At 42.0% G+C, this 15,360-nt stretch overlaps 1 long non-coding RNA gene across 1 annotated transcript; it reads left to right on the top strand.

Annotated features, from left to right (window-relative positions):
- The first annotated feature begins 608 nt into the window (after positions 1-608).
- Positions 609-14,626, top strand: LOC142765098 (uncharacterized). The gene is made up of 3 exons (XR_012884058.1): positions 609-744; positions 9,746-9,935; positions 14,441-14,626. It is a non-coding gene; the product is annotated as an uncharacterized LOC142765098 (long non-coding RNA).
- Positions 14,627-15,360: the final 734 nt, after the last annotated feature.

The following is a 15,360-nucleotide window of genomic DNA, read 5'->3' on the forward strand; positions in this document are numbered from 1 at the left end:
AAACGACAAAAAATTAGACTTGTTTAAATATTACCCCACAATGTGTCCTTTAAACATTGCGAGACTTACTATTATTTGAGACTCAATACGCATATTACGCACATTACAACAAAATCTCTCTTTCATTTGCCATGAAAAGATCTCAAGTACAAATACTAATACAAGAAAATATTTTGATGCTTAGCACACTAAAAACATTATTACGAATACTCCAATACAGATGACGGTAGTTAGGTAGTATGAGCTTGTATTCAATATAATATAATATATATAGGCATCCATAACTGCACTCTCTTGCAGTCTTTCTTATTGTTCCACTGTATTTTTGTTTTGTCTGCATTGAGCATAACTTCCGGATCTTAAAAACAGGGTTTTGTATAGTCACCATCTGAATAAAATAATATACTGAAGAGGGCTTCAATGGTGTCTCTGTGCAAAAGCGCTAGGTCCTTTGTCTTGCGCTTTGTTCTTGGTCCCAGTATCTTGTTTTTTCCTGGTACAAGGAAACAATAAAATGACGTCTAAACTGAACTGAATGAAAGGTGTGGCCCAGAAAGTAGGGGTGAAATATAAAGACGTCCAAAGTGACGGCGTACCACATTCGCCCTCCGATACGGTATTATTTCAAACAGTCTTGTTCTAGCCTACACGCCTTCCAACGGGATATACAGGTCCAGCCAGAGTTCCAACTGCCCCATGGTGTATGACTCATCCAAAGGTTCAAGTCACGGTTCCAGGCATATGGTTAGGACCCGGTTCTCGTCTCCAGCGCTAAAGCAGATTTTTCTTTCCTTATTGTACGATAGGTACAGTGATCATAACCACTGCTATACTGATGCTTAACTACAGTGGATGGGTAAGAAAAGACGGTGATATTTTTTGCAAGTGCAACCACCACGAAAAATAAGTTATTCACTATACGACATTGATAGCTGCGGAACTTGAGGCTTTGTGTAGCACAATTTGGGTAATTCACCATCAGCAAGCCAAGAAATGGGCGTGTTCATGGACTCCAAAGCAGCACTACAGTGCTTGGCATTCGGCTTACGTCGGGGACATTATTACTAGCTAGTGCCGAAAATTCAAGAACTCCCCACCCATCTCTTTGTCTAAGGACGTGAAATTACGTTTTAGTGGCTTCCAAGGCTCTGTGGCAAACTGGGTAATGAGCCGGCCGATGCAGCTGGTCGATCTGGACACTAGGATGGTGTACAAGAATCAATTCCGGTATTTCCGATGGAGGCGGAAATGTAGTAGGCCCATGTGCTCAGATTTGAGTGCACGTTATAGAGCCCCAGGTGGTCTGAATTTCCTGAGCCCTACACTACGGCGTCTCTCATAATCTTATGGTAGTTTGGGGAAGTTAAAGCCCACATACCAAAAGAATCAATTCCCTTCTCAAGGACTGATGCTGCCATGAAAATACGAAGTATTGCTAATGAAGGTGTAAAATTTTCGTGGAACGCAGCAACTTTACGGCACATGTGACAGCAAAGACTGAACCCGTCTCGTCGACATCAGCCTCCTTCCGGAGCAGGTCTTTATATCCCTTCTTACTCTGTCGACTCGACACAATCGTTGCTTGCCGACTGTGTCTTGGTTTCGCTTTCACCAAATCTTTTGCCTTCCGAATCAGAATGGGAAACATCGCTGCTTGCAATCATTGCTGCAGTGATTAAGCGATTGAGCACATTCTTTGTCACTGTCCTTGCTACAGCACGCACAGACATCCGCTAGCTGCTGCGTTAGCCCGCCTTGACAACAGACCCTTGTGAGACCAGTGAGTGCTCGAATTCCGACATGATCTGTCCTTGCACAGAAAATCGGTGAAGGCCTCGTTGAACTTTTTGCGTAATGGCGGCCTATTGGATAAGCTACAACACCCCCGCTCTTGTTATTTATCCTTTTTCCCACGTCCACTTTTATCCTCGCTTTCAGTTCCATCTTTCCCTTTCGCCCTTCCCTATGTGCAGGGTAGAAAACTGAATGCTATAATTCTGGTTGACCTCCCTGCCCTTTTCTTAATTTTGCCTCTCTATGTATACCTCTATGGTACACAGTGTTTGCCAATAACTTGAAAGGATGAACTGTGAGGCGAGTTGCTTTCTCAATTACCGGCTTTATGTGATTGATTGTTTTAGACATGGCAGTGTTATTTTTCCCAATGTGAATTCTCACTCCACGTGGCTACATTTATTCGTAGATATGAACGCACGGATCCTGCCTGCAACAGCGCCCAAACGTGAGTCGATAGACACGATGCATTCATGCCACGCCCACAAACAATCAAAGACATAGTAGCACGGATTTATTCGTTCATTTCTTCAAAATACTTTACAGACCCAACTGGGCATTGTATAAAGCGAGCATAAGAAGAATAGATACATGGATTTGCATTATTTTCTTACAAATAATAACATAAAAAAATTTTCGATTATTATACAAATCCTAACAACAACGATGAAAAAAATTAATTTTAATAAGAATACAACATCAATGAAAAGCAGATGATTATACGTGTGAAATATTGACGTAAAACAAGCTATGAAAAAGCAAAACACAATTTGGGAAAAGAATTCCAATTATTCAAAATAAAACATTGCTCAAGATTGCACAAAACAATTCTATGGCATGGTAGCATTCAAACCTTATAAAAATATTTAAACAAGGAAAGTCAATGAAAGAAGAAAAGATAATAACTCCAGAAAATTGCAGAGAAACTTGCATAATTGAACTAGTTGGTATTGGTTCATCTTTTAAGTAAATAAGGGCGCGCACAGAGACACAGACACTAGAGCAAAACAAAAAGCACCTTTGTTAATTGTGCGCTTTTTTTTCTCTAGTGTGCGTGTTTGTGTACGCGCCCTTATTCAGTTAAAAGATTCATCAAAAGCGTTTTGCTTTCGACTGAAAAGTCACGAGAGGGCGTCACACGCACTGGGCCGACTACGTTTAGAAAGTGTTTAGAAAACGTGGTTAACAATTTAGAGTACTGGGTACTCTCAACTTCCCCTTCTCAGATTAATTGGTACTCTATGGCGGTGCATGAAGACGTCCTGTGGGCCTCAAACTTGATGAGGTTGTGTTGAAAAGAATCACAGACGAGTGTTTAAGATAATTTTCGTTTCTGAAAGAAACATACATATACAAAACGAGTGTTTAAGTGAATATTTATTTCTGAAACATACATATACAAAACACATTCATCAGTTAGACTTCCGTACTCGGGACGTTCTTTGTTTGATCGGAATAACAACCTCTGATAAACTTTTTGTGGTTCACGGATCTGTCGGTTTATACGTTTGCTGTAGACGCTGGTCGGTAGTTTATAGATGGAGAGAGATCGAATGGTGTCAAGGTACTTCACCCTTAAAAGGAAGAAAAAAAATGGCAGCATATCCACGGAGTGAATGATGCAGAGTGCGGCGAAGCATTCGTCTGTCCATTCGTTCTTGCTTCCGTCCGTCCATGCGTCCATTCGCCCGTGCGTGCGTGCGCATAGAGAAATAAAAAAAATCTATGGCATGCGTCTCTTCGTGCGTCCGTCCCTGCGTTCGTCCATGCGTCCATCGATGCATCTGTCTGTGTGTCCACTCGTCCATCTATTCAACACTCCAAGTACCACCATCTCGCATCTTTTCATCATATATTCCTCATATAGAAGCACCGCCATTCAGCGGACTAAACGAGAGGTGGCACACGCACACTTTCTTGCGGTTTGCGCTTCGGGTCTACTTCTCACCTTCAACCACCTCGAGTTCATGGTATATACTAGTTCACTGTATTCATGGCACTGCGGCCCAACGCTCGCTAAACCTTTCTAAAACCAAGGAGCTTACGCTTAGCGAGTATAACGTAGCAACCTTTTCCTGTCAGATAGTGCTCAATGTACCATACGAGCACTCACCGACGGCAACGAGCATCGGCAACTACAAACCTCTATCGATATTGTTTTCAATATAAAACGATTGCTTTAGAAAACACCTGGCGTCTTTCGTTAAGCAGCTGGAGTCTTCTTTTTTTTGCTTTATTAACATCTGGCGTCTTTTCGTTTGCTTTTAGAAAACATCTGGTGTCTTTCGTTGGTTTATTACATCAATCAAGTGCCCCGCCGCGGTGTTATAGTGGCTAAGGTACTCGGCTGCTGACGCGCAGGGCGCGGGTTCGAATCCCGGCTGCGGCGGCTGCGTTTTCGATGGAGGCGGAAATGTTGTAGGCCCGTGTGCTCACATTTGGGTGCACGTTAAAGAACCCCAGGTGGTCAAAATTTCCGGAGCCCTCCACTACGGCGTCTCTCATAATCATATGGTGGTTTTGGGACGTTAAACCCCACATATCAATCAATTACATCAATCAACGGCGTTTTGAACAAAACTTGTTTATTTTTTATTCACGCAAAGGAGAAATCTAACCAGGCGGTAAACCACGGCTGCTTCTGGGAATGAGAGACAGCAGAAGTCAGCTTTTAACACTTCTACTTTTACTAACGTTTCCGACTGGAACATGCCAATGGCTGCTAATGGGGAATGAGAGACAGGAGCGTTCGGCTTTTAGTTAACGCGTACGCCACGAACTTTTTATTGTTGAATAAAGCACAGGAGTAATCTCCCACCAGCACCACCTTCCTGGTCAAAATGTAACACTCGTTACACACTATGACTACGACTACGAGGGATGAATGGGTGCTGCTTTAAGAAGCTTCGCCCCTGAAAGTAATAGGTCAGGCATGCTCCCAGTTTTCCGATAACAGGATAACTCCCGATTTTTATATCTTAATATTTCATTCCAGCTTGACATTGATAGTTATCTTGAGTGCCATTGTTCAATCATCTCATTCAGGAGAATACTGTTAATTGTAAATTTGTAGACTCGAAAGCCCGCGTAATGAACTTGTTGCTATTGAGGCCAGCTATTCTGCATGCATACAGGCTCATCGACCAAACAATAGTTTCCTTAAAAGACGACTGCGAAAAACACCAGCTTCTAAAACTTTTCTTTTTGGATGCTTGTTCACTGTGTTTCATATTTATAATAGACAGCCGCTACATGTGCTCCTATTGTACGCAGAATAGTCCGTGACAATAGAACAATGAAACAACGACGCTCATAATTTTATTCTGGGAAGCACAGCACAATAAACGCCGTTAAAATACCAGAATGAGTACAGCGTTGTACTAGTATATACTTTATTTATTACAAAATCCAAGGACGAAAAAGCGCGGAAGGAAGTTCATGTACAGTTAACGTTGTGTTTTTTTATTATTACGTTCACCATTATTCAAACGGCCAATAAATTAGTTACCTTGTTGTTAACTCGTGAGCAGATAGAAAAAAAGAACTTCAGACAGCCCCTATTTTTTTTAACGAAAACTGCGTTTTGCAAATAAGACTTGGGAAAGATCCCATTGTCTAAGGAAGCTCCATGGTGTGAAAATTATCACCGCGGCCAGGTGTATCGAGGATAGTTTAGCGGCCATAAAGCATCACTGTTCGCAAAATTAAAATATTGTGGTTAGTGTACTACAAATATATTTACAAAAAAAATGCTTTTAATTTCGAAACATTTTTATGCGAACTTCGACGACATTGAACGTATCTATCTATCTATCTATCTATCTATCTATCTATCTATCTATCTATCTATCTATCTATCTATCTATCTATCTATCTATCTATCTATCTATCTATCTATCTATCTATCTATCTATCTATCTATCTGTCTATCTATCTATCTATCTATCTATCTATCTATCTATCTATCTATCTATCTATCTATCTATCTGTCTATCTATCTATCTATCTATCTATCTATCTATCTATCTATCTATCTATCTATCTATCTATCTATCTATCTATCTATCTATCTATCTATCTATCTATCTGTATATCTATCTATCTATCTGTATATCTGTCTATCTATCTGTCTCTCTGTCTGTCTCTCTGTCTGTCTGTCTATCTATCTATCTATCTTTCTATCTATCTATCTATCTATCTATCTATCTATCTATCTATCTATCTATCTATCTATCTATCTATCTATCTATCTATCTATCTATCTATCTATCTATCTGTCTGTCGGTCTATCTATCTATCTATCTATCTATCTATCTATCTATCTATCTATCTATCTATCTGTCTGTCTGTCTGTCTGTCTGTCTGTCTGTCTGTCTGTCTGTCTGTCTATTTATCTATTTATCTATTTATCTATTTATCTATTTATCTATCTATCTATCCACTTACAACGTTTAATTCTCCGGGTGTTTCAATAATGGTATAAATACCCAACTTGGTATGATATAACATGACTGTATCACTAACATATTTGACTAGTCATAACACGAAAATCATGCCATGTATGTCATGAATGTCATAATATCCATTTCATGGTCTTGCTGCTCTTGCGGTGGTTTCGTTCACATAGCATGTTGCAAAATTAGTATGGTATGGCATGATTCTATGGCGAACACAAGCGCCTGACACTAAAATGAAAATCGTGAGATGCGTGTCATGTATAACATGACTACATGCCGCGCTCATGATGCGCTCGCGGCCGTTTCGCTGGTGTCAGATATACCTAATTTGTAATTACGGGATGCGAATGGATGACGAAGGTATGAAACTGGTGCAAACGTAAAATCATGAGGTGCGTCTCATGTAACAACATGACTACATGCCATGCTCATGACACGCTGGCGGCCGTTTACCAAGCTTCACTTAACCGAATTCGGTATTACGGGACGTGAATGGATGAGGAAGGTATGATACTGGTGCAAAGCATACTAAAAATGAGATGCGTATCATGGTACATGACTATATGGTACGCTCATGATGCGCTCGTGGCCGTTTCGCTAGCTTCACACGTACCAAACTCTGCATTACGCGACGCGAACGGACGATATAGGTAAGGGCCGTATAGTGGCTGGGGAGATAGCCGCCGTAGTAGCGCACTAGTAGAGCATCGAACACGTTATTCGAAGGTCACAGGTTCGGTTCCTGCCCACGGTAAATTATCGTTTCACCCACTTTTCTTTCTTCACATTTTACATTGCAACTAGGTTTAATAACTTTATATATATATATATATATATATATATATATATATATATATATATATATATATATATATATATATATATATATATATATATATATATATATATATATATATATATATATGAGATCTAGCAGACAATAATGCCAAGTAATGTATAGGGGAAGTTATTAGAAGAAATGGAATGTGAATAAGAAGTAAGAAAAGTGTGTAAAAAACAACCAGCCGTGAACAGGAATCGGACCTACGACCTTCAAATGACGCGTTCGAGAGTATCGAACGCGTTATTCGAAGGTCGTAGGTTCGATTAGTTGTTAGTTGAGCGCTCATGCTGTGTACTTTTTCTTTGCTTTGTGTCTGTGTTCACCTCCGCGCTCCCAGTTCGCTGAACCATCATGAATTACCAACTAGCCCACCTTTCCATCATATTGCAATGCATCTATTATGGCATGGTGGTTTCATTGTATCACTTCATCGCTCACATGCAGAAGACAGTGCCTTGCGCAAGGCCTCAGCACAAACATCGTCCAAGTCAGCTTTCTCAGCATGTGGCCCCATGATCAGCTGCTGCTCACATCTGTAATTGACTTACGATGGATATGCCACGACATATATCCCAGCGTTTAAAATAGCCACATTCCTTTCCCAAGTTTTGTTATCCCCCCGTTACACTCTAAGTAATGTTCAGCACAAGCCCCGCCGCGGTGGCCTAGTGGCTAAGGTACTCGGCTGCTGACCCGCAGGTCGCGGGTTCGAATCCAGGCTGTGGCGGCTGCATTTCCGATGGAGGCGGAAATGTTGTAGGCCCGTGTGCTCAGATTTGGGTGCACGTTAAAGAACCCCAGGTGGTCGAAATTTCCGGAGCCCTCCACTACGGCGTCTCTCATAACCATATGGTGGTTTTGGAACGTTAAACCCCACATATCAATCAATCTATCAATCAGTCAATGTTTAGCGCAAACCGTGCCTGCAGAGTTTGAGAAACTTCGGGACTAGAGTAGCTCATTTTGTTAAGATTACGCGCGCAATCCAAACATTACAGATTATTCAGGAACTTACGTGACTGCCATTGATAACACTGGAATATTCGACAGCACATGCATAATATAATTGCCAGCGCGTTTCGCTACTTGCCAGTTGATTGATGGCAGACGCTCTGTTCGCCGTTATCAGTGGCAGTGTGTACCGCTGTAATATGACTTATCATTGGCAGGCCACAAGTTCGGCCAAATAAACTGTTTGATCTTCAACCCACACTCTGCTTCCTTCGTCGACGTCACAACCCTGTGTCAATATAATAAGTGCATAATACAATGCTTTATTTATTTACTTTTAAGACGATAAGACAATTTATTATTTACGTAATGTAGGTGTCATACAGCCGCAGACGCAGATCCGCCACTTATTTTTTTTAATGACTGAGCTTAACAGGGATAGCGATAGATCACGCAGTTTGAAAGCAGACTACTCACGAAAAAACACGCCGTTGCGTCGTAATATTTCTTATTTGAACACAAATAGAATCGAGCTACAGCACCAGCCGCGTTAAGAAACATTCATTGGATCTATGAGTGGATGATTTCAAGCGTTAGTTTGACTGTAGCTGTAGTTTGTCGTATGTTAGATGGAGGTAGAGCCCTACTGAAGACTACCGGACGCCGGAATGACCGCGAGTGTTGCTTCCAGGAAACGCTACAGCTCCGAGAGTGGCACTGACAGTGATGACACCGAACCCTACTACGTCAGCAGTGATGAATCAGGGGCCGACAACTTCGAGCTCGTCAGAAACCACAAGGGAAAGAGACAATTTTTGAGCACGTCTCTCAATTCGAGTGAGCCCACCATGCGATCTTCGCGGAATACCGAGGTATTGACCATACTTGTCATGCCAGTTCTCGCTAGTGACAACAGGAGACACCTTAACCGCCAAGCCGTGTCTGTACAGCTAGAGGCACTGGTGCCGAATGAAGTACATGAAGTAAGAGTGAATAGCCGCAACAACATCCTATAGCGGTTCACGTCAATCATGTAACTGCGCTTGACAGATTGCGTGAAGTGACGGAACTTAATGGGATGAAAGTCCACTCTCATATACCACTGGGCAAAGAAGTGAGCACTGGGGTGATATATAATGTTGCCGAAGCCATTACCAACTCGGACCTATAGCAGTCTTGATTAGGCCGGGTTCTGAAGATCCAATCATTACAAGTATATGTCGTATCGGGACATCACGATACTTAAAAATTACATTTAAGGGCAAATCACTTCCATCACACGTAAAAGTGAGATACTTCCGACACGCACTTCGCCCTTTTATACCGAAACCACATCATTGCTGGAAGTGCATGAAGTTAAGGCACGTAAGAGGTGTGTGCACGAACTCTACTATCTGTCCCGATGCACTGGGCCCCACAACAAGGACACGTGCCAGGCCACGACTCGGAAGCGCTCAAACTGCAATGGGCCACTTGATGCCTCTTCGAAGAACTGTCCTTTTATTCGAAAGGAGCTATCAATACTGAAAAAAGGGCCAGAGTCAGCCATGGTTAACATCCCTGCCTTTCTTTCATCCTTATTCTCTCTCTCTCTCTCTTTGTCGTATATGGTTATGCTATGCGAGCTCCTAATGAAATGGAGCACACAGTATGGTTCACTCGAGTAGCAAACTCACCCTTTGATTTTACGGTCGTGCAGCACGTGGGCGTTGGCTGACTACCTTGGCAGACATCCGCGGACGTCTGGTTTACCATTCTGCGTGCTGCACTCTCGACGAGAAGAGACGGTGCGAAAAGGGTGCCTGGAGCAGCCGTATCCTCTTGCGCCGGCGTTTTGTAGAGTTTACTGAGATCTCGTCCAAAAGAATTAGCTGCCAGTCTCCCTTCACGTAAGATCGCCATTTGTTTTGCTATTGCATTCATTTCTTCACAGTTGCGGTGAGAGTGACCTGTTTTTTTTATTTCGTTAGCCCGCGAGATTCGTATACTGTACTTTTTGTACCAGGATGTGCTTTCGCTGCATAATTTTCGCCTGATGAAATGATGAAGTTACTTTTCTACACATTGGGTTGTACATATTCACTGTATATTCACCAGCTGCTGCGTTGAAAATATGGCTTGATTAACATTGAACGGCCTTCTGCGAAAAATGCAACGTGGGGGTAAATTACAACTGTTTTTTGGGCAATTGTTACTTTCCTCCATGGGAACAATACGAAACATAAAAGACTAGCTGTAAGTGGTGCACGAAAAATGCTGGTCTTAAGAATACATTAGAAATCGCGAATATCGTAGAACAAAGCAAAACATTTGTCGTCGCTTACTGTATCACAGTGGACCCAAGTCTAAGAAGACTAAGGCGCGAGGCATTTCACCATTTCATGCTTTGTAAGCTTGTTTTTTAATATATCTTATGTCGACACTTGCAGTAGCGCGGAATCACGTCTGTCTTCATGGCTACTCTTTGACTCGTAAGCAGAGAAGTAGATAACAACAACGGAAAGTTGAAATGTCAGGCTCGCTTTTTTTTTTCATTCGTACGTCATAGACATCGGACTAACGATTTGTTCTTTCTTATCTAACTTGCACTTACAATCTTTTATTCAAAAAACATTTCAATGAAAATTCGCACCAGCCAAAGAGGGATGCCTAAATTGTACGCCACTTTGTAAATGCTGTAAAACGAAAACTACCAATTTTGCAGCAACGGCTATTCAAGCAATGCGGACACATACATCATTTTTTTGTGCAGAGACATCGAGCCTATGCAATTTTAGGGGTGAATCTCTTTAAAGTGGAGCCTTGTTGGCGGCCGTCACACTCCACAAAACCTAAATGGAGTCTGAACACCTGCACGAAAAAAGAGGAAACATCTCTGTAAAAAAACGGCTTCATGAGTACATTAACCAAGTATGTGACAGCACAATACATCGTCACCTGCGTCATCCCTCTGTCCGTTCGTCCATGCATCTGTGCATTCCTCAATCTACCTGTGACCTGTCTATCCATCCGTGCGTCCACGAGTGCGTCCCTTCGTCATTCCATCTGTCCGTCCTTGATGCTAGACGGTGACTTCAAAGCGGGCGTAATAAACTTTGAAACCTAGCTTCACGCACTCGTCATCACTTTTACCGGGGAGATTGGTATTTTCCCCCAGCAGAACACGCTTTAAGGGCGGCTGTTGTGGGCCTGCTACCTGCCGTGTCGTCATAGTTCTTGCTACAAGGTAGCACTCTATTAGGAAAAAAAAAAGAGTAGCAATTTAAAATTCACGCCTGTTCACCAACCGTCAAACCGGACCCAACGACAAGTATGACTGGTCACAGTTAGAGCTGTTTGAACAGTGCTATTCTCATGACTCTGTAGTGTTGTTACAGACTCTCTTCCTTCCTTTCGTTCGTTCAATCCCCTCTTAGCCTTCCCCGGTAGAGACTAGCCAGCCGGAGTTCTTGACTAACCTCCTTCTGCTTCCCCCGACTTTCTCTTCTCTCACGCACATATTCCCTAACGGTATCCAGGTTAATCACGCATATAACATGTTATCGTGAAAGCTTATAAGGCAGGGAAAAAATACACTTTTAATGACTAACACTAACCGAAAATTTCCTAAACAACTAAACGAAAAATAAATAAGCCATTAGCCCAGCTCGCACTAAGTCGCGCAAGGCAGCTTCATAGCAGAGCTGGTGGACACGTGGCTGGTCTCAACTTCTCCCACTTTCCTCTTCCTCACCGCTTTCTGTCAGTGTTAAAGTTACGTGAACTGAAGAAAAAACATGTTTTCAGGGCCTGTTGTAAATTTGTTTATTACGGGACACTCCTAATCACACTTTTGTCAGGCTGCTGTGCTTCCTAGTAGCACTCGGGCTTTACGACACAGTTGGTTTTGTCCCTCGTTCGGCAATGTTTAGAGTCGCAGAAACATCCGATTATGACAAGCATTTTATTACAGACGTGTGGTCTTCTACCCTGCAGTTCCGCGAGAGGTACGGCTTAACTCATCACAGACTCCCACATAACGTTTTCGTGTTTAATTTTGGGAGCATTGAAGTTTCCAGCCTGAAAATGACGAATAGACCTATGTCACACACATGAGTCAGTTTATTCACTTGCGCACTATTCAGACAGCATCGTGTTTCACCTCAATACACGCAGCATGCCACACCTAACTTCAATTTACCGCTGTCAAGAAATGTCAGTTAAAAGCGCACTAAAGGCCACTAAGAAATTATGTCGGAGTGAAAGCTCAATGCACACGGCAACGTCTAAAACGGCAAAATTATCAACAGAAGTGCCCCACTTACCGAGAAATTAAGCTAAATGTATCACACGGCGTGTGCCATGAGTGGGGCATTTTTTTTGAAGTTAACAAGATGGCAAGAGCGCGTAGTCTGTATTACATAAATTTCTACATGTCGGTGTGGTTCAAGGAACACGAAGTCTTATAGAAATATTCAGTCATGTCAAAACTAGCTGCAAAAAAAAAAGAGAACCTTCCGTGCATCAAGAGACGTAATAAAATGCTGCTTGCCTGCTTCTGTTTGATTTTTAGCAAAAGAGTCAACTTGAATTACTAAGGTGAATGATGTGAGCGGTTCAAAAGTTTCATTTTCTCCAGGTCAGAATGGACAGGTGGTGCAATCTAGAGGGGCCCAGTTGAGCGAAGCTAGGAGAAACTTGTTTAGTGGCCATTGTTGCTGCTGTGGCTACTGCTACTTTCGCTCATATGCTATTGGTGTGCACAGCCATGCAGTAAAGGCGGACAACTCTGGGCATGGTACCAGTGACGTCAGAAAGACCGCTTTCAGGTGGATGATTGGATTTGCGCTAACGCAATGCGGATCACCAAAACATGATTTCAATTCAAAATAAGCACTTACTTGGCGCGAAAGTAGCACTACGTAGTTTTTTTTGACTGCTGTTTTATTTAATATTTGCCTTTAGTCTCCCTTTGAAGAGTATATGCCCTTTGTTAAGACAATTCTGACCCATCCATTTCTAAATAACACACAACCCAGTCTTTTTATTTTCAATATTTCAAAGTTGTCGCGTAGAGAAAAATTTAGCGAATTCTGATTTTTCTTCACCTGACTACATGATAATCGCTGCAAGAATGTGACAAAAATGAAAAACAACGCATCTACCTGCCCCACAGCACATGTAACTCAATTCGAAAAAAGAAAAGACGCTGTTCATGATTGTCATCATTTCGATGCCATAAATATACAATAGTATGTTCGCTAGTGCCCTTACACTATCGATCCAAACCTTAAATCTAGCACTGAATCGTGTAAAAAATACTGCATTGAAATAGTCGTGCTTGCTATCGAGGCGGCTGCAATGAAAAATTTTATAAATATTGCAATATTATCATGCAACAATGAAATTCCTGAATCAGATAAAAATGACCACACCAAATCCACGTTGGTACAAGATGTTTTTCGACCATAACACCCACGGAGAACCCTCGCTGTGGAAATTCATAACATCTTAGTGTTTGAATGTAAAAACAATAAACACAACAAAGATTTCAAATAGATCAGTGATTAATCTATTTTATCCTGAAGAAAAGAATTTTTTTTCGAGATTCTGTAATTCAACATTAATTTTAAAGTGCCCTTGAATATGTTTGTAGCACGCATTTACGGAAGTTAGTGATCGACACGTTCAAATATGCTTTCTCACTATCTCTACCATTTGATTTCTGAGCAGAAACATTGGGAAAAACAGAATTTTTCCGTGAATTTGCTGACAAAGCATTCTTTTCATTTCAAAACGGGAACCTGACGCTCTCACCTTCCCCAAATAAATCTTGGGGGAAAATACACAAACTCAGTTCCAACAATTAATTGGCACTCAGTCGTGTTTGAATTGACAATTTCGCTTTTTACATCAGTCGATTGATGCTCGAAACCAAAACATTGTGGTTGAAGTCGCATAGCCGTACAGAAGTGTCATGTACATCTCTTTGCTTGCACTTTATGTGTGCGTAGTAATATAAAATATGACAGCAGTTGAACAAACACAAATGGTACTCACCATTAAGTATTCGATGGGATGCCGTCTTCTGAATTAGGGTGGCGACTGCGACCAGAGTGATGGCGAGAACAGCTGCCCTCATTTTTTTTTTCACATGAAAATAGTGAAGATTGTGTCTTAGGCCGCACACTTGCCTTATGGGCTGAAACCCAGCCCTTATATACTCGCCGGGTGATTACAAAACAAGTCTGCCTTCAAACATGCTCCTCAAAGTTATTGCTACATAGTCTGTGATGTGTAAATTTTCACATGTTGCTGTGGCTCAAAAACGCTAGATGAAGTGCTATTGACGTCTTCGTTTAAATAACACGTCATTTATTTCAATGTCTCTCTCCTTCTTCTGTTGTCAGCGCAGCTTAAATATGGACCACCAACCCAAAGTTTCTACCTCGGAACCCCAGGGTGGAATATTTAACCCAGGGGTTAAATATGTGTGCGTCACTTGGTGTGAAAGACCTGAACTGTCGACAAAAAAGGCAATACTATGAGACAAGAAGATTTTATGAGATAACTTAGAATCGAATAAACTACACTAAGCACACTTGTGGACTTCTCCAAAGCGTTGTACAAGGTAAAAACCAATATTTTGTTTAAAAAATTGCTCTACCAGTGATTCAAAAATCACGAAAACCAAGGACACACTCTCAAAGGAACAGCACGAAGGCTTTATTATAAGGGAAGACTAAATGAAACTAAACAAAATACATGTAGGATAGTTATAGGACCATATGCGAGCAAGAAACGAACAAGCACAATGACGCATTAACAAAGGTGGCCGCTAAGATAATCCCTTTCTGCTTTCTTGCTGCGTTACGCCTCGCGACGCGAAGGATTTGTCATCCGCATCATGAAGAACGCTTTGGCAATTTCACATGCCGTCTTATCTTTCAAGTGCGCTGACATCCGAGCACTACATGAGAAAACATATGACAGTAGGCGATTTCAATTTAGAGCGCACAAGCCCTGAGAGGGAACAAACTGCGCATGCGCTGAACATATGAGAGATGGGTGCGATTGCGTACGCTGGCGCTGCGCACGCTACAGATATCAGCGCTTACGTTGCGCCCGCTACCACCGCAGCGGACCGCACTGGCTGCACTCTCGCGAGATCCCGACATGTCGAGAGCCTAGCTGACAAGATGGCGGCGGCCGGCAACAGCACCACAGCTCCTATAAACGTCGAACAGCACGACGGCCACTGGCAGCATGGTGGTCAAGGCAGCGAACAAAGGTCGTGGGGAGTTGGGTCGTTGATTAGGAAATATTGTAAGTAGC

The sequence above is a fragment of the Rhipicephalus microplus genome, chromosome 6, assembly GCF_043290135.1.
Source record: "Rhipicephalus microplus isolate Deutch F79 chromosome 6, USDA_Rmic, whole genome shotgun sequence".
Taxonomy (NCBI): Eukaryota; Metazoa; Arthropoda; class Arachnida; order Ixodida; family Ixodidae; genus Rhipicephalus; species Rhipicephalus microplus.